At 38.7% G+C, this 20698-nt stretch overlaps 2 protein-coding genes and 1 long non-coding RNA gene across 10 annotated transcripts in view; 2 read left to right on the forward strand and 1 right to left on the reverse strand.

Annotated features, from left to right (window-relative positions):
* METTL21A (methyltransferase 21A, HSPA lysine) overlaps nucleotides 1–4372 on the forward strand; it is a 62972-nt gene extending 58600 nt beyond the window's left edge. Inside the window, exon 8 of the mRNA XM_057744799.1 lies at nucleotides 716–4372. The gene's annotated coding sequence lies outside the window, so the exon portion shown is untranslated. The remainder of the gene's footprint in view (nucleotides 1–715) is intronic.
* The window catches only part of CREB1 (cAMP responsive element binding protein 1), a 55717-nt gene extending 40268 nt beyond the window's left edge, over nucleotides 1–15449 (reverse strand). For 3 of the 8 annotated variants that reach the window (XR_009055050.1, XR_009055049.1, XM_057744786.1), the window contains exon 1: nucleotides 15042–15230. The gene's annotated coding sequence lies outside the window, so the exon portion shown is untranslated. Of the gene's footprint in view, nucleotides 1–15041 lie in introns of all 8 variants that reach the window. The other 5 variants (XM_057744790.1, XM_057744791.1, XM_057744792.1 and 2 more) reach the window with 5 other exon arrangements.
* A 27-nt stretch (nucleotides 15450–15476) lies between these two features.
* The window catches only part of LOC130858413 (uncharacterized), a 171015-nt gene continuing 165793 nt past the window's right edge, over nucleotides 15477–20698 (forward strand). Inside the window, exon 1 of the long non-coding RNA XR_009055051.1 lies at nucleotides 15477–15583. This is a non-coding gene — a long non-coding RNA (uncharacterized LOC130858413). The remainder of the gene's footprint in view (nucleotides 15584–20698) is intronic.

Below are 20698 nucleotides of genomic sequence, written 5' to 3' on the forward strand. Positions count from 1 at the left end.
TCACTCCACCATTTGATTAAAAGTAATCCAAAGCACAAATCATATTTCTTTTTTTTCTTTTCTTTCTTTTTTGTTTTTTACTTTTCAATGTCAGGGCTATTTAATTTTTTTTTTTTTTTTTTGACATTTAAGGTATAGGGTATCATTACAACTTTTTGTTTCAGAAAATAAAATATTTATGACTCTATAATAATAACAGAATAAAACCATTAGCTAGTGTAAGTAATTATAGCTACAAGGACACACTCAAAACAGGAATGTGATTTGCATCCTTCTTCCCTCCCCAACTAGATAATACTCTTTTTACTTATTTTTTACTTTCTTCTAAAAAACAGTGTGATATTTCCAATGGTTAGGATCCCCACGTAAATATTTATTACCATTTCATTCAGGCAGACTACCAATCCTTTTTCAAGGTGGGGGACAGCCTTCTTAATTAGCTTGAGTAGGTATCAACCACTTGGGCAACAGTACAATTATTGTCTTTCCTTAGATAATCAAGGCCTTTCTTAAACTACAGGTGAGAATTGTTCACAGAACAACAATTTGTTTCAGATGAGAAATTCAAACAACTCAAGTAAAACAGAACTATTCTTTTGGTTTTCACCTTGAAGGTACTGAAATAGCAGTCTCCAACTAAAGTAAACTAGCATTTAACGTGAGCACATTCATTATGACTTTGAAAGCACTTACTCTTTTTTGTTTGCATTTTCAGGTGGAGAGAGAAGAGATGCTATGGTATGATGTATACAGTCTTCAACTTTTCTATTAACGCAGGAGCAGTCTTAGCCAGTAGAGCAGTATTTCAGACACAGAATCAGTTAACAGAGCCAGTATGTGGGTTTCCAAAATTACTTGAGGAAAGGAGATTCCTAATTCGTTACACAAATGAATGTTTTTTGGGAGTGCAAAAACGAACAAAAGACTGAATACAGTATAAAGTTAAAAAAAGATCAGGTACATGTGAACTCAGAGAGAATGTTGTATAAATATTGGACCTGGAACATTAAAAACAATGAATCTTAGAAATCATGGAAAATCTAGTATTAGCTTGACAGTTCTGTCAAGAATTCTTAAGAGTTCTTCCAATAATTCTGAATTCCAAAATTTATTTGGTATTGGTATTTAAGACTTAGGTAGTTTCATGAATTTATCCCTAAAAATTAAAGTAATTGTTTGAAAAATATGAACTTAAAACAAATTTCAAAATTGTCATGCCTAAAGAAGACAAACTAAAAATAAATTCACAGAGATACATGCCATTTTGCTATAATGGTCTCCAGAGTTCTAACTCTTAACATGAAAAATGAAAAGGTAGTGATCCTGTAGTATAATTCACCCAATCTTGAGCGAAACAAAGAATGCTGTTCCAAGTAGTTGGGAAAGAGCCTAACATTTGGTGGAGACCTGGATCTGTCATCAAATGGTCACTGGACAAATTAAGCTTTTTGTGTTCCAGTTTCCTCATCTGAAAACAAGGGAGATGGATTAAAAGATACTTCTCAATTTTAAATGCTCTGATCTTAGGAAATGACAACACAAGATGTATGCACACACACACATAATTATGCAGACCACTGAATAAAATAATATACATATTATTTCCTTTTACTATATGGTTCATAGTAAAGAAGACAAACTAACAAAGAATAGTTCACCTAGACTCTTAATCTTGGGCAAATATAAAAATATTACCATTCATATACAATATATAAAATTTAACAGTCCCTTTTCTTAATTTTCAGAGCGAATAAAGCATCTTTTTCTTTCCATCTTAGAAAGCTTCAAGAAATTTATCTAAGACTATATCACTTTCGTACCTTTACACAGTAAAGACAGTAGATATTTAAGTTTAAAATGTAGTTTAGATAAACATCCTAGTAAAATGTCAAATGACTGCTTCTATGATATGTAAAAGGAGAGTGTGCTGCAACACTCAAGAGTGGTGGAATGCCAAAGAAACACCGAGGACAAATATAGTATTGATAAATTTGGGAATTTATTCTCTGATCAGAAAAATGGTTTAAGCAAAGGCTTAAATTATAGTAGGCCTTTAGAGAAATGAGTGACTCAGTGGCTGGTGTCTGATTTTGTATAGAAGCAAGGATAAAAGATAAACAATGGTCTTTCCAAATGAATCAGCAACTACTAGGGCAAAATGAGAATATGAGAATGATATCTCTTAAAGTAAGTCACTGGGTTTAGAGTTTTTATGTTGCAATGTACTTTACTTCTCCTCTGTATAGCAATATATCCTGAGGTAATTCAGCACAAGAACCAACAGTATCTTCAATTTTAACAATTTATGTTATATACATTACACTTGTATTATAGTATCATATCTGAGCACTTATATGTCAGGAACTCTTCAAGTTACTGGGAACAAAGAAAAATTTTTAAGAACTTTGTGGAATTTATAATTCTAGTGTGTTGAAATAGGGGAGAGAAAGTAAACAAAATGTATAACAGATCAGAAGTTAAGAAGTGTTAGGTAAAAAAAAAAAAAAAGCTGGGAAGGATGTTGGAGGGACTTTCAATATTATAAGAGTGGACCAGTAAAGCCCTCATTGATAAAGGTAGTATTTAAATTCACCTACCCAGCACCTATACAGAACTATACCAAATCAGGGACAAATTTCTGGCAGCACTAACTGTGTATTTTCTGCCTCTACCAAGTCAAGCCAACTACAGGACATCAAACAAGAAAGCAAGCCCATATCATCACTTTTGCTAACAACCATTAAGGAAAAGGAATGAAGGCTGTAAATTTCCACCTTGTTCTTTTTCCTAAAATATTTTAACCTTTAAGAAGTGCCCAAGTCCTTATGATCCTAAACATTCTAGTTCAAGTTTATGAAAAATAAATCCATCTCCCTCACAACTTAGTTTTAATCCCTTAAATCTATAACAAATTTAATCCAGTTTAGGATGAGAGCTAAGCATTCAGAGAAATGAACTGTGAATTTTGACTCTGAAGAAATAATACATTCGTAACTAATAGAACATATGAATATATGCTGTGGTTTTTAAAAGCAATGACCTTAATTATAAATGAGAAAAAAAAAAAAACTCCCCTGCACCTAGCAAGTGGGTGATTCCTCCTGAACTCTTTCACCAATCCGAAAGTCCAGGGATTTAAGGAAATCACATACGCAGAAGTCTAAAGTCTCCAGAGTATTCATAGCAAAAGTCACACTTGGGCACATGATTTTAAAACTATAAATGACTAGTTTGTTGTCACAGTCAGATATATTACTAAAAATATTTTGCATAAGTATACCTAAAAACATCTAGGGGTGAGACACAATACTTTCTACATAGTTATTCTGTACCTGTTATTTAGTTTTTAGCATATTACAACTGTTTGAAAGCCTTGCTTGCACATTCTTACATCTTCAACGTCTTGATTAATATTCTAAAAGTGTTACGATTAATTTACTAAAAAGAGTGGCAAAATGTTCAGCTGCTACATAATGGACTCTAGCTTTCCAGGAATCAATGACTATGTTGCTCTGTCTCTTTTCCTCTACTTTTTTTCCCCTACGTGTTTTTTGGTTGTTTACCTTGAAATACTTCATTTATCTTTATCGTATGTCCTATCTAGCAGAACTGAGATGTATGCAATCAATACTGGAAATGTAATGCTCCAGGTTTCTGATGCTAATAATAGCCTTTTGGTGTTAAATACAGCATACTTTCACTGAAACCAGATAGGAAAACAGCATATTCAACTGTTGCATGTGTACGTATACATGTGTATAGGTGTGTGTATATATGCACACACACACACTCCCCTCTCAACACACATATCAACTTCAACTATAAGAACCTTATTAGATTAGATTGATCACACCTCAACATTTTTAGGGAAAGAGTAAGAATAGCCAATGTGATAAACTAAAATAAACTGGTGTCTTTATCAAGCTAAGTAAATCCTGACATAATCTTAAGAAACAGTTTTCTCTATGCTCCTGCTAAGGTCTTTCTCCCTTAATTGGAAAACAAACCCATACTTTAGCCTACAGTCTAGATATTAGAGGAAGGCAAGGAAAGTTGTATATGAAACTAATTCTGTGTGATCTGAATTTGATGAGATTTAATCATTTATGAGACAAAAATAGAAGCTTGAAAATTTATTCATGTTTTAATAAGTTCTTTGTATTAATAATAAATGCCAGTACTCAACTACCACTACCTAAAGAGAAGGCATACAGCAAAGGAGAATCTTTTCAATGTTATTTAATAAAACTGATTCCCTTATTTGTTTATTGGACTGAACTCAGAGAAACTGCTTTAAGTTCAAGATTTATATGTTATGATTTATTGCAGTTTTGTAATTACCAGAGTACTTGAATGCTATTTTTAATAAACAAAGTTATTTTAAAATGTGTGGCATGCTCTGTAAGAAAGATACTGTCCTCAAAGGAAGTACTTAACAGAAGTAATTAGCAAAGTATTATTTGATATATAGAAATGTACTGCATGATTTATGACAGCCATCCTCATATACGAGTGTGACTAATTCTATAGTATCTTTCAGTAAGAAAGCTTTAGTGCTTTCTTAAATTAAAGTTACTATTATTTTTTTAAGTATTGGCAAAATGTTATTTGCCTTGTTTTCCTTCAGGTAAGACTACTCATGGCTCTGAAACAAGCCTTCAGGTATCTGGTCACCAAGAGACAAACAGTGTTGCTTAGCAAAGCAGCAACTATGACTATGCATTATTTTAGATAATAACATTCTATCCCAATTACTTCCATTCTCCTTTCTTTCCAAGCACCCATCTGATTCCATTTTCACAGCTTTTTACACCTTGAGCCTTTCAAAGAAGTGACCCTATACATTTCTATATATCAAGTTCTACTAAACATAAAGAAATATCAATTTCTATGTATGAAGTTCTACTAAATAGATTTTTGAAGCTGAATTTTTTTTTTAAGGAAAAAAAGCATTATGCACCTCCCACATACAGTTACTTTTAGAAAAGCAATTTCCATGTTGACTAAAGAGTGAAACTGTCTTCAAATTTTAAGTTCTGCTATAAACTAGCTCAAGGCTAATACTGTAAGGACCTACAAAAGTTATGCCTTGAAGTTAAATATTTATAGCCTACTATTCCATTTATTCAACAAAGCCCAAGGGACTATATGAAAATCACTACATTGAAATGGAAAATGAATGTCCAAGTGTTTTCAAAAAATAAGTTTATAAAGTTAACATTTATTATTTTAACAGTTCTGCTTTGAACTAAATTTTAAAATGCTATTCTTGGTGAATTATTTACAAATTAGACATCAAAGAGTGAAAATCAGTTTTCCTGAAGTGAGACAGCACATGTTATATGGTAGGAGTCATAAGACAGGAATTCTGGTTTTAGCTTTGACTTCACAGATGGAGAGCTAAAGATGTTAAGAGATTTGTAAGAACTTCATAAGACTGTTGAGGGCTATACAACCTAGCCTCCAATATTATAAAAAGTGAAGAAATATTTGGCAGCAGAAATGCATGAACTATTAAGCAACACGCTAATCATTTTAATTATGTCTTGCTTACTAGAAAAACCCCAAACACTCAAAGCACCAAGGATATATTGAACTATCTCTTAAAAATTAGCCATGGTTAATCTACAGAGCTGCAAAATGATATGCAGACAACAGCAAAGAGTTTATGTACAGTTTCGATAAAGGCTCACTTCAGGTTTAGGTATCTTTATTTCCAATCCTGAAAGAATCAATATAAAGTCCAGCATTTCAGGTAAATTTTTTACTAATCGGATAGTGATTTCTGGTAATCACTTTGATTCATACAATCTCATGCTATTTTTCATGTTTCAGAGGTGGGAAGTAGTAGTAAAGCATCAGAATTAACTAAAACTCAAAAGAGAAAATTTTTTTAAGCTATGAAAACCAAACCTAATTTCCTTGGCTTTTAAAAAATAAATCTGTAATTTCAGTGTTTTAGTTGTCTAAGCATATATGTCTGCTTCCTTTAACCTGTGCAAATCTAGAGGGTAAATGGTTTTAATCTTGCTTTTCAAATCTGTGACCCTCCAAGAGGGCCTCATTCATCATAAATAAGTTTCCTGTGCATATTATATAATAAATGTTCTGCCCCAAACTACGGGGACTATAGTTTAAAGCATACAAGAACCCTTCTCTCAGAGAGCTCACAAGCTAATAGTAAGAGAGAAAATAGGTATTTATAAAAGAGATAGGTAAGTATAAACTAATCCCTACCATCAGTTTACCTATAAATTCCCTCCAAAAAGTATTTAGATAACAATGATTTCAAAGCATGAACTTCTATTTTGAAATGATAGGAAAACAATGAATTATGGGAAAAAGGAAATCAGGAGCTGGTTATTTATGGTAACCTTTCTGTTGATGCAGACCTAATTAATAAGATAATGAAATCAACAAATTTTTTCAAGACCTTGGCTACAATACTTCCTTTAAGTGAACTTTTATAAACCAAAACTTAACTATTATTGAGGAACAAAAAAATTCTAGTAATCATCAATAAAGCTAGAACCTTGGAAACTTTCTTCACAAAGAGATAATGCAATTAATATTCAAAGTAATGAAGACTATGCTTTACTGTTACTTCTTGCCCAGGAAAAAGGCTCTACTGGTATGTAAATTTAAATTCTCCAGAGCTCAGTTTAGTCATCTACAAAAAATGAAGGAGTTACTACTGCCTTCATGGTAAAAGTCTGCTAAGTGTGAATTCTCCCAATACAGTAGAATTTATGAGTAATACACTACACCCACACAAACATCATAATAAATTCTCTCATAACAAATAATTTTCAAAATGTACTTTGAATCAAAATGTTTCAGTCAAAGTTGTTATTTCTTGATTTTTATCTTTGCTTCTTTTGGTCAGTCACTCAACTAAGGGATCTGGACACAGGATAAAAGAGAAGATCAGAGCAGCTGGGGTGTAACTCCAAATATGCATCAGTAGATTTAGTTATTTTCATTAAAAAGTCGTGTCCTATTTGCCTGGACTTTCAGAGATATTTAGAAAATGTTTGTAATAATTAAGTCAGAATTTATGATGTCCCAGAAATGACACCAAAAAGCACAAGCAATGAAAGAAAAAAATAGGTGACAATTTTGACAATTTTAATTGTCAAAATTAAAAACTTTCGTGCCAAGCAAGTGAAGACAAACCACAGAATGAAAGAAAATTTTATAAATCATATATATGTGGTAAGAAACTTGTATCTAGAATAATAAAGAACCATTACAACTCAGTAATATGACAAATAACCTAATGTAAAAATGAGCAAAGGATCTGAACACTTCTTCCAAGATATATAAATGGCCAATAAGTACACAAAAAAGATGCCAGACAGCATTAGTCATTAGGAAAATGCACATCTAAACCACAATGAGATACTACTTCACACCCATTAAAATGGCTACAATGAAAAATAAAAACAGGTGTTGGTGAGGATACAGGGAAATCAGAACCCTTATACACTGCTGGTGGAAATGTAAAACCGCAGGTTTGGCAAACAGTCTGGCAGTTCCTCAAATGGTTAAACAGAGTCACAATATAATCCAGCAATTCCACTCCCAGCTACAAACCCAAGAGAAATGAAAACATGTGCAATAAATGAATGTTCATGGCAGAATTATTCACAATAGCCCAGAAGTCCAAATGTCCATGAATTCATGAATAAAATATTGCATATCCATAAAATGGAATATTTAGCAATAAAAAGAAATGAAGTCCTGATAGATTCAACATGGATGAACCCTGAAAGTTATTATGCTAACTAAAAGAAGCTCATCACAATGAAGTCCATTTATATGCAATGTTGAGAACAGGCAAATCTAGAGACAGAAAGTGCACTGGTAGTTGCCTAGGTTTGGGGGTATGGAGAGATTTGAGGGGTGATGGCTAAAGGATGTAGAGTTTGTTTTGGGGGTAACGAAAATGTCCTAAAATTGTGGTGATAGACGCACAACCTTGTGAATATGCTAAAAAACTACAGAACTGTACACTGGAAATTGGCAGATTGTATGGTATGTCAATTGCAGTTCAGCAATGCTGCTAAAAAATGAGTCAATGATGTCCAATTTTTAAACTGTAATATAATCTATCATAAAGCAGAAAGGATTAGGAGTCAGGATATCTACATTTTAGCCCAAGACATCATGTCATTCCTCTGTTTATATCGCTCTGCCTCTTACATGAAATTTAAAGCTTCCTGCCTCATACTCAGGGTTCCTCATAGTGTGGGTTTATAAGTTAATGTGACACTCTCTTCACCTCACCAACTTGTGAACATATTAAGTTCATTCTACTTCCATGTCTTCATTTTTGTTGTCCATGCCACTGCTTACAACACACTCCCCTTTACTTTTACCTTCCAAGTTCTTCCGTATGCAATGTGAATGTTATCTTTCTCACAAAACATTTCCTCACTGAACACCTTCTCTCCTAAACTCAACAGTCCTTCAAGATAGTGAAAACTGATACTCTGCTACATATAAATCATTCTTATACTTATTTTTGTCATCTCCACTATACTATAAGTTCCTTGCGGGCAGTAAAGCCACATATTCAGGCTTTCCTGTTTACGACTAGAATACTTCACTTAATGTCTATAAAAATATCTACATGAATAAATTTTCTTGTGATTATTTCATCAACTATAAAAAAGCTGATGGTCAATAAACATTCATTGAATAAATGACTACATTGATAAATGGCAGTAAGTAAAAGCGTAAAAGCAAACAATAAAGCTGTTATTGACACTTTGAAGAAAATGATACCGCTTTAAGAGTACAGAGTTCAAAACAAGCAATAATTTTCACTTCAGTGACGAAAAACAAGATATTTTTGAGTCTCCTATTGCTAATCACTTACACAAATAGGGATAATCACCCTCAAAATTGTTATTCAGCTTTGTTTAGATTACAAACATTTTTAGTTACATCTGTATTGTCATATAATTATAACCAGAAACTCACATGCAGATAACTGGCTCACTAGGAAAAGACTTAAAATTGAAGAAAGAAATCTATTTTAGTCTCCAAGAAGATTCACTAATCTTTGGGAAAGACATTTTCTATTACCATTGGTATAAATAAACGCTCACACCCACCCTCCACTCAAACACCAAGGTCATTACTCAGCTATTTTAACTTCTCACTTCTCTCTTCTCCAAGCAAATGTCAGTCTTTACTTCTCTCCTTTAGGGAAAAACTCACCATCAATCCCTCAGACCTCTTACTCTCCAAACCTTGACTGTCAATAGATTATTCAGAGATTCTAGACTAATCCAACCAAGAAGAATTTGTTCAGACAGCCCATCTCATTTATTGTAAACTCCTTTATTACCTTACCTCAACCCTGAGAAAAAGCAACTCAGGCATTTAAAAGTTTAATAAGGGGTACTACTGTTAAATTGAGATTCATGTAACTAGCCTCAAGAAATGATTAAATACATAAAGGTAATTCTTCATCACTGGATATGTAAAATACTGTCTTCTACTTACCTGCTGGAATTAACACCAGGGTATGAATGATAAATTGCCCTCCCCCCCCACTGGTAACCTAGGAGACAGGTGAACACAACTAGGTAAAACAACAGAACATATCTTTATAGGGCCAAGGCTGGCAGAGCTAAGAAAAGAGAAGAATGCAAAACAAAATAAAACAAAACAAACAGGACACAAGACAAGACTTTGTATATATTAAGGGGAGAGGAGCATGCTGAGTGAGAAGAGAAACAAATGGCTATTCTTATCTGTTTCAAACAAGTCTCAAAAACCTATATTTACAGATTTGATAGTACAGAATAAACTTAAAATGATTCTTCTTACAACTTCAAAAAGTTGAACAAGATTAACCACATATAGTGACTGTTAGCATGTATATTAAACTGGCAGAGGAAAACAAGTAACCATTTTCACATTACCAGTTTATTGTTTTAGTTCATGATCTTTACCTCCACCCCAAAAGGCAATTCACTGATACAATGATACTGTGAGAAATCATTTAATTCCCTGGTAGCCCCCAGATATGTTCCAGAAGAAAACTTTTCTGCCTTTACAGATTTCAATTATCCACTTCCACACTTCCCACCCCCCAAATCTATAAAGTGCTTTGTAAACATTTTAGTCATTGAGCAGGCAGAAATAGCATGTATTAGTATTTTATATAAAATACTAGTAAATCCTCAAAAAGATGTAATATTCTTACATTAAAAGCTTTAACATATGTAACTGTCAACTTAAGCATACAAAGAATGAGATACACCATAACAGCTTCATTTAATGATTTGTTTTTTTGAAAGATAAGGGACTTTTTTGTGTCCCTGCTGCTAGATTATGTTATCATTTTCTAAGTTTAATCAACTTAAAAAAGTTACAGCATGTGTATTTTAAAGATAAATATACTAACAGCATGTATATTTAAAATGTACTATAGTTAAATGCTGCTTAGAAGGTCCAAAAAAGAAAAAGGAAAAAGTTACTGAAACTTGTTTTGTGCTCTAGTTGAAAGGAGTATTACTTGGGCCAACTGGTTGACCAAGGACTCCCACACTTAAAAAAAAAAAAAAAGAAAGAATAAAGAAAATTCAAAGTTTCAGTAGACAATCATATAGGTGAAACACTATAATATCAAATATAAAACTCACTGATAATTACACTAAGCAATATTAGAAAATCATCAAAAATAAGTTAATGAGTATGTAAAAAATTAACTCAAGGAGAAAGCTCGTACACTCATCAGGAGTACTGGGTAATAATATCCCATGAGAACAGTCTGTTTAAAAAAAGGTCTGGACTACATGAGATGTTCTTTCTCATACAGAGAGAAAACCAGACTTTTTTTGGCTGAAATAACAGAAGGAAGTAGTTTGTGCAGGACTATAAGAACCACAACAAAAAGAGTTAAATTCAGACTAAATTCACTTTGAGAGTTAACTCTTATACAGCTTGCTTCCCTCTTCATGTTCATCTTGATCATTTTACTAAAACTTAAACAAAAACAAAAACTGAAACTAAAAAGGTAATTGAGCCAGTTCGAATAACTTCCTATCACAAACTGGCATCTCTCATTCAAATGAAATCTTTCACTTAAAGGAATGAAGGCATGACAGCTAAAAATAAAATCAGTTCACCAACTGGTTAATAAACACAGGTATATCCAGATGATGAAGTGCCTCATAATTAAAAGAATGACGCCCTTACTGTGCTGACCCAAACCAAGTGCTAAGCCATGTTAAGTGAAAACAGCAAGATATAGGAGTGTACATAGTATACTACCATTTGTATAAAAAGGGAGGTGGGAAGGGAGTAGAGTACATACATTTGTTTGTGTATGGATAGAATACCTCTGAAAGGACGAACAAGAAATTGGTAACACGTGGGTGATTGGAGGGTGAGGGCACACAACACATGACTTTCTGCTGTATTACATTTTATGTGTTTTGAATTATGGACTATCTGAATGAATTACTTATTAAAAATAAAACTGGAAATACAAAAATATAATCCTCTTTTCTTCCATTTTCATCAAGTGTGATCTCTTTCCTTTGACTGCTTTCTTATGCCATATATTCTGCTTTATTAGTCATGTCCTTGAGGGTTGAGATATGACTGTGTAATTCATCTTTGGATTAGCTGCAGCTTCTGGCCCAGTGTATTGAAACATAGTAACAATAATAATGATGAATAATTTAAAACATAACAGGAAACATTTGTTTAGCACTTGTGACATGTGCCGTTCAATGCATGTTAACTTAATTCCCACTTCTGTATGAGTTAGATATTGTACACTTATGACCAAGGAAAGTGAGGTATGAAGAAACTTGCCCAAAGTTCCACTGCTAGGAAGTTAAAATAAAGCCTAAAAATAAACAGCTGTCATTAATTGAATTCCTAAGAAAGTACTTTATAATTATTTCACAATGCTAGAAAGTAGCTGGTATTATTCTAATTTTAACAGATAAGGAAACAAGGCTGAGAAAGACCAAGAAACTTCTTGTAGGTCACAAAATTCCTTGAGGGTAGGCACATGACAGTAGTGGCAACAGCAAGATTCAAACCTGCCTGTGATTCCCAAACCCAAAGCTCTTCCCACTGACTACATTCTCTGTCACAGTAAATGCTAACTAAATATTTGAAGTACCACAAATTGTGTTTCAACTGATAATGTAAGAGATGAATTCACACATGAATTAAAAAAAAAATCATTTTTTTCCATTCCCTATCTACTATATCCTTAATTTCAGATCTGAGCTCTATTCAACAGAGAAGCCATCACTGGAAATGACACTATATATCAAGAAAGATATGCTTATCAGATTATGTCACAGGCTGGCTATAAACACGTCTACATAACCATACCTGATAAGACACTTATGGAATAATAAAATTATAAATTTCAGTGATACATTGTAAGCATTAGGTTACAAGTAAATAATCTTTTTCTGTGTAAAAAAGGGAAAAAGATTTTTTAAATGAGGTGAAGTGGGAAATATATACTTAGTTTTACTGTAACCATATTATACCTCCCAAAACAAAACCCAATGTCTTAGAATGAAAGACAAAATAAAGCTACTTCTCTATGAAGAAACAAAAATATCTATTAATCAGATCTAATCATGAAAATGAATTTCAGAAAGCAGAAAAAGGAAGGTGCCATTTTATGAATCAGCTTTCTAAGTTTCCTTAGGCTCTTATGTGGAAAAAAGAAGTAATTCAAAAGGAGCAATACTGGAGTTTTAAATTCCATAAGAAGCGTCCTTTTAATATTTTTCAGTCAATTTGGGTCAAAGACTCACTAGCTTTCTGAATACAAGTCCATTAAAAAAAAGGTTCAAGTAGATTTAACTATAATTTTTGCTGATCCCTGGGAGGGAGTAGAAGTGCTCCAAATGAATTCAAATATTAATGACTATAAAAGTTTAAAATGTTTTACCTGAGGTTGCTAAGAATTAGATTATGAATTTACAAATAAAAATTTTTTTTAATCTTTTGGGTAAGACTGAAGAAAAAACCTATCAAAACTTTAAAAAAAAATTTTTTTTTTAATTCAACAAAGGAAGAGTCACTGTTATATAGTCTCTGCAAGGGAAAAAAATTCTACTCAACTTATGCTGGTCTGCAGAAAATCCTTAAAGAAAACCAGGAACCTATATATAGCATCACGAAGCCCATAATTTCCTCAGTGTTTGGAAATAAAATCATCTTTCCAATTCTTATGGAAAAACACTCTTTACTGCATCTTCTTAATTAAGTTTCTTGGCAATGACAAATTGCTAATGTGGTTTTTTAGACTTGCAATACAGCAAAGTAGCTTTTGGAGAAGTGACTTGGATAAAGAAAATCAGAAGACAGCGCTTCTACTATTTATTCCTAACAAGAAACCTTGTATCAAATCACAATTCTATCACAGCAGTGAGACAGGTAACTATTTTAAAAGCAAATAACCTGTTCATCTTTTGCATCATCTAAAATAACCTTTTTGGCTTTATTTTTAAATCAGGAAATGAGTGTATTTTTGGCAACCAAAAGTATCTTTTAAACTAAACATTTAGAAGGCAGAACTAACGCAAGCTAAGGCTAACATGAAATTCTAACTTCTGAGGAAGGTAAGACAAACTTAAACAGGTCATATCCCAGGTCCTTTAAAAACTGTCTTTTAATCTTTGATGTGTCAATGACTCTTCTGCTGTCCCTCTTCCCCAACAGGGAAAGAAAAAATAAATCTTGTGGCTTAAATTATTGTCTGTCTGGGGCTGGGGTTACATACTACTTGCGGGACGGATAATGGATACTTTTAAATGCCTATTTTTAGAATTAGTATTAACCAATCTCCTATTTACGTTTAGACAGAAAGATGTGAGAAACATGGTAGGGGGTGCGAGGAGAGGTCCAGAGGACCCAACACCGCGGCTGCCCCCCCACCCCCGAAGGTGATGTAAAACAAAACTACATCGGGTAATATTCGTTTCAACAGTGTTTCAGAATGATAGCTCTCAAGTGATTATTACCTTATTGAAAAGGGTTAAAACCGAAACTGTTTTCAAACATCAGCTTCCCGTTTACAAGATCCCAACAGTTTTTTTTAAAAATTATTACAAATATGTTTTTCTTAGCACCCCATTCCTCCCCCGAAGAATGCATTTCCATGACTACTGATTTAAAAAAAAAGGGGGGGGGTGAGGGAAAGAATCAAAAATTATTTTAAAAAGCCCGAGTTCTCAGGACTTCATGTAAGCAAAAAAGCACAGAAAACAGCATTTTCCCAATGGGGTGGGAGAAGGGGGAAAGGGCGTGAATAAAATACAGTACGAGAGGAAACCTTGGGTTTCGAACTTTATTGCACAAAGAGAGAGAGTGGAAAGAAGAGTAGGTCAGACGGAGCAGCGCTTCCCCTCGCGAAGCGGGCATGGCAGACACGGAGGCCACCGGGAAGGCAGGCACCTTCACCTCCTCTGCCCTCAACTGTCGCCTTCTTCTTCCTCCACCCCCCGCGGGCACCCCGGCGGCGCTGCCCGGGCGGACTGCGGGCCGGGTCGGGCCGGGGGCGAGGTGGGCGGCGAGGGCCGGGCGAGCGGCGCGGGGGGCTAGCGCCGGGCCGGGTCGGGCCGGCGGGCGGCCTCCCCCGGGGCGGCTGCGGGCTCCGGGCTCCCGGCTCCGCGCCCGGCCCGGCCCGGCCCGGCGGCTGTGGCGGCGGGAAGGCGGGCGCCAGCTCGCCGCGGCCGGCCGCCCGCACACACCCCCGGCCGCCGGCTCCCACCCCGCCCGCCGCCCCCCGCCATGAGCGCCGCCGCTGGCTGCAGGCAGAGTCGCTGCCGCCCCGGCCGCCGCTGGCTCCAGTCCGCCGCCATTATTCTTTGTTCGCTGCGAGCGGCGGCGATGGTGTGGGGCTCGGGCGGAGGCTCCATCTTTACCGCGGCCCCTCCTGCGAGGGGAAGGCCCCGAGCGCGGGTGTCCGGCGCCTCCCCGTCCCCCCTCCGTCCCCCCGGCTCTCTCCGGCTCCTGCCTCCTCCTCCTGCTCCTCTTACCGGTGGTACAAGCTCCTCCGTCACTGCTTTCGTTCGCGGCCCGGATCTCGCTGGAGTTTTATTCTCTCCCCCACGTAACACACCGCGTCAAACTACACCTCCGCCGCGTCACTCACCAACACTCCGCTTCTCCCAGCCGCCCGGGCCACAGGCAGCAGCAGCCGCCGCCGACTGAGGACTCGCAGCCAGGGAGCCAGCCAGCGCCGCCCAGTGCCGAGTGCGCAGCGGCTGCGCACGGAAACAGCCGAGCTCGGCCCGGAGGAGCTCGAGCGGCCCCGCCCTCCGCGCTGGAGGCGGAATTTGCCGAAGACCTTCGAGTTCCTTCGGGCGCGGCAGAGGGGTTCCGCGGGGAGAGGGAAGGCGGAGGTGGGCTGGGGTCGGGGGTGGGGAGGAGTGGTCTAAGCTCCCCCGCGGTGTCGGCTGATAAAACGGGCAGCGGAAATTTGCAGGAAGAATTGGGGTTTGTGTGTGGCGGGGTGGGGAATTCCCGAGGGGCGTCGACTGCTCGATGGAAACCCCCGCGCGGGCTGCCCTTGGCGGCGGTAAGCGGCGGGCTCTAGGGCGGCTGCGGCGTGCGGGGCCCGGGCCCCCGAGCGCCGCCAGCCCCGGGAACTTTCAAACGCTGCCGGCGCGAGGGAGACGCGCCACCGGCTTGGGGCTGCGGCTGCGGGAAGTCCTGCGAGCCGGGGAGGAAGGCCTGCCGCGGCTCTGCGGTCGCCCCCGAGGCCTGGGGTTTGGGCTAGGCCGCGGCGCCGCGCCGGCGCAGCCCGGGGGCATCGTTGGCCCCGGTCGGGAGAATTCTACGCCCTTCTGGGCAGGCCGGGCGGCTCTGCCCCGAGAATCCGCCGAAAAACCTGGCGGCCACCGGCGGGGCTATTCTATTTCGGGGGACGGAGGCTCTAGGACTCCAGCCACCTGGCGGAGTTCAGTCCAACAACGAGGACGGCCAGGCCCGTGGGGCACATCTTCGGCCCCCGAGCCGTGGCCTGCCCTGACCGAGGCTGCTCTTCTACGCTTTCGAAATGTCTTGCCCTCCTCCTCCCCCTGCCCGCCTTTTTTTTTTTTTTTTTTTTTTGGCACCATCCTTTGTCGGTTTCTTTTCACAGCTCGTTTTCTACAGCACAGGTTTGCAGCCGCTGCACCCTTTTCTTCACCACCCATTCCCCCTCTGAACCCGCACTGTGACTTCCGTTGCCTCAAAGCTACTGAGACTGCTCTCTCAGAGGTCACCCGAGACACGATACTGACTTGACCATGATCCTTTTTATTGAACTCGGCAGTCCTCTCCCCGGGCTTTCGTGTCTGTTGTAATTCTGTTTCAGTCCCTTAAAGCAAACATGTTTTAGGAAGCCGAGAGGGTCCAAATCTGAGCTCCGCCCCATATTGACTTCCTGTTGAAAAAGAAAGAGCTCCCTAGCCTAGTACTCTAGCCAGGCACTGCAGATCCCCTCCTGCTTTCTCTTCGGGCTGAAGAATATCCTCCTTTCCTTCCGTTATTTTCAACCTTTCCTTCTCTACCCGCGTTTCTGTCTAGTATTTGAACATCCTTAAGTCTCTCATTACTTTGAAAAGATTTCTCTCTAAATCCAGCTCCAACGGCGATTGTCTCTTACCCCATGGACATTCTTTCGTGTCCCACTCCTTAGCTCTCTGCAGTCTAGCTGCTGTTCTTACCACACACCTGAAGCAGCTCTGAATTGTCACAGACAAGCTTCAGTCCTCATCTTACAAGACCTGGTTCTGGCATTTTACACCATCGCCCACACCCTCATCTGAATATGCTCTGCCCTCTGCTCTTGTTTTCCTCTTACCTCTCTGGTTGTTCTTTAACAACCAGCTTCTCCTCCTTTAGCCAACTGTTAAATATTGGAATCCTGTTGAGCTTTGCCCTCTTTTCGAGTCCCACCATCTGCATTTTCCTAGGTGGTCTCATCCTCTTTTGGTAGCTTCACATACCCCCTGCCAAAGACTCCAGCTCAATACTCAAGGCTTGGTCTTGCTCTTGAACTCCAGATTCATATTTCTAACTACCTGTGCTACACTTTCATCTGGACGATTTGATGTCAGACTCAACCTATTCCCTCCAAAACCCTCTTCCCATAGCCCTTGGATGAGTAAAGGACATCCTGTCCATCTACTTGGTTCAGAAACCTAAGACCTCTGACACACATCAGAATCACCTAGACCTGCGTTAAAAAAGAAAGGATTTGTGGCTTCTCTCAGTTCTTATGACCACTTTTTCATCCCACTGTAGTCTAAGCTGCCTTCATCTCTTGCTGGAAGTTCTGCAGTTAAGTACCATACAGGTCCTACAAAACTGCCCTTGGCTCATTCCAATCCATTTGCCATACTGCAACCAGAGTAATTTTTAACAAATACAAATCTGATCAAGTCACTACCCTGCTTGAATTCCTTCAGTCCTTCCCTTTGCTTACTGAAAACTAAGTCCTTATTATGAAGGCCAGACCCTCCATTATGTGGGCTTCTCTTCTTCCCAGCCTCCCCAACAGTCCCTCTAGCTCTCTGTACTCCAGCCATGTTAGTCTTTTTATTTTTACCAGGCTCTTCTCTCTTCCCTACTGTAGACTCTCACCTCAAGGAATTTATACATGCTATTCCCTTCCTCTGAAATTCTTTTCTGTTACCCATTCCTCCTACCTAACTGTAACTTAACACTTCATTTTCTGATTCGTCATACTTGTAATTATTTGTTTAATATCCATGTAAGGTCTGTGCAGGTAGGGACCATGTCTGTCTTGTTCACCACCAGTATTTCTCTCCTTCCATCCCCAGCACAATGTCTAGAATGTAGTGGTGCTCAGTAAATATTTATTGAACAAATAATGAACATCTCTGTGGCCCCAGGCAAAATTTCTTAATATTTGGGGATTCAAATCCTGGTTCAGCCTCTTACTAGCTGTGTGACTTTGGGCATATTCTTCACTCTTTTTTTAAAAAAAAATATTTACTTATTTATTTATTGGCTGTGTTGGGTCTTCATTGCTGCACACAGCCTTTCTCTAGTTGCAATGAGCAGGGGCTCCTCTTTGTTGTATTGCGTGGGACTTCTCATTGTGGCGGCTTCTCTTGTTGTGGAGCGTGGGCTCTAGGCACGAGGGCTCAATAGCTGTGCCTCGCGGGCTTTAGAGTGTAGGCTCAGCAGTTGTGGCACGCGGGCTTAGTTGCTCTGCAGCATGTGGGATCTTCCTGGACCAGGAATTGAACCCATGTCCCCTGCATTGGCAAGTGGATTCTTAACCACTGTGCCACCAGGAAAGTTCCCATATTCTTCACTCTTGCACCTCAGTTTTCCCACCTGTGAAATGTCGATGATAATGGCACCTCCATCATAGTGTTATTGTGATAATTAAATGAGATCATTCATGGAAAGTGTACTTGGCACAATGACATGTAATAAGTGTCACTTTAAATGTTGCCTATTATTAGCTTTATTTGTATATCTCACTCTTGTGTCAAATACATTTTCAAAATTGAGCTGATCATCTCCCTGCTCTTCTTACCCTGGTCCTATACATGATATCAGAATATTGGAATTATTTGCTCATAGCCAATACTTATCACTCATGAAATATGGTAATTTTTTTAAAAAATTATATTTATTTTTGGCTGGTCCAGGTCTTAGTTGCTGCACATGGGATCTTCACTGCGGCATGCGGGATCTTTCATTGCGGTGCATGGGCTTCTCTAGTTACGGCGTGTGGCTTTTTTCTTCTCTAGTTGTGGCTCGTGGGCTCCAGAGCATGTGGGCTCTACAGTTTGCAGCACACAGGCTCTCTAGTTGAGGTGTATGGGCTTAGTTGCCCTGTGGCATGTGGGATCTTAGTTCCCTGACCAGGGATCAAACCAATGTTCCCTGCATTGCAGGACGGATTCTTTACCACTGGACCACCAGGGAAGTCCTGGTAATTTTTTATTTAAAAATTTCCTTATATTCTTCCTCTGTTGACACTGACCTTCATTTAGGCCCTACCTCTTCATGTCTCAGTTACTTTGCTAACTTCCTAGGTGCTTTCTGACTGCAGGCTCACTTCCCCTATTCACTTGTGCCCTAGTATCAGACCAGTGGGCCTCAAACAGTTATTAAGTCATATTTTCTCCTTGATTTCTGTTCTCCTGGCCTCTGTTCTCACCTAACTTTGTTCGTTCACTCATTCATTCAATCATCCAGTCATTCAACTGCAATTTATTTTACTGAACACTTTGGATATTCTTCAGATTTGGAATGTAGTCTCCCAGTTTCATGTAATTGCTCTGGCATCTCTATAAACCATAGAAATGAGCTAGAAATATCAAACTTTAGCATCCATTTTTATCTCTGGGACTTGAAAGCTACTCCCAGTTTTGACTCAGTTTTTCAATTGGAAAACAGGGTCAGTATTGGGGAGATGAAAATAGAGAAGAGCACGTGGATGTAAATTGACATAGTATAAGGTAGATAAGATGGAAAAGGGAAGGTCTCATGAGATGATTATAAAAGGCTTCAAGGAGAAAGTGGTATCTTTTTTCAAACCACGGCTTCCTTTTCCTGTTATTTTTCTTTTTGCTTCCGCTCTTGAACCTAATTTTCACCCTCACTGAACTCAAGTTCCATGAACCCTGCCCATTCTAGTTCACCACCTCTCAGGACTTAATTTGTTTTCCTACCTAACCCCAAGGCCATGGTGACCTATTTCATTTATTCTAAAAATACCTGTTGAGCACCTACTTTGTGCCATGTACCACAAAACTGGGGCTATTGCAGTAAGTAAAACATTATTTTTGCTCTCAAAGTTACTAGAATAAAATCTTCAATTTCTTAGTCTTGGTTCTCCCAGAAAGCAGAGGCAAAGGCTTCTATGCTCTTATCTTAATAAGGAGTACAATCCTGGGGAGATGAGGGTAGGGAAAAGTAGTGAGTCAGGAGAGGACGTTAAGATTCAGTCAGAGGATGCTCATACTACCCTCCTCTGCAACATATACACACTTCCGTTTTGTGTGGGCACCGAACAGACCCTTGTGTGAGATGTGTGGCCTGAGTATGAGGCAACACGCTATTGGGTAGTCACTGCCTGAAGTTGGTTGGCCGTGGCAATGAGGACAAAGTAAGTGGTGAAAGGCCCTATAGGCAAGGAGGCCTAGAGGATCCTAGGTGATACTGAGGTGCCTAACAGACATCTCAAACTCAATATGTCCAAAACTGAACTGATTTCTCTCCTCGTATCTGTACCTGCAGCCTTTCCCATCCTTATTGCTGAGGTTAGAAATCTTGGAATGATTCTTAATACCTTCCTTTCTCTCATATTCCACATCTGTTCCCATAGGAAACTTTATTGGCTGTACCTTCAAATATATCCAAAAACTGACTGCTCACCACCTCCACTGCAAGTGAGCTGGATCTATAATACCTTCATCTCTTGCCTAGATTACTCCAATTGCTTCTTAAGAAGTTCCCTTACTTCCCTTGCCATACACCAGCCATGCTTCTGCCTTAGTGCCTTGGGACTGTTTCAGTGTTTAAAATTCTCTTTTTCCAAATATCAAGAGAGCTAACTCCCTCGCCTCCTTCATGTCTTTCCTGAAATGTAACTTTCTCACTGAAGCCTTGACCATACTATTTGAAATTAGAATTTGACACCCACCTCAACCACCCCTATTTT

Source organism: Hippopotamus amphibius, chromosome 8 (genome assembly GCF_030028045.1).
Source record: "Hippopotamus amphibius kiboko isolate mHipAmp2 chromosome 8, mHipAmp2.hap2, whole genome shotgun sequence".
Classification (NCBI taxonomy): domain Eukaryota; kingdom Metazoa; phylum Chordata; class Mammalia; order Artiodactyla; family Hippopotamidae; genus Hippopotamus; species Hippopotamus amphibius.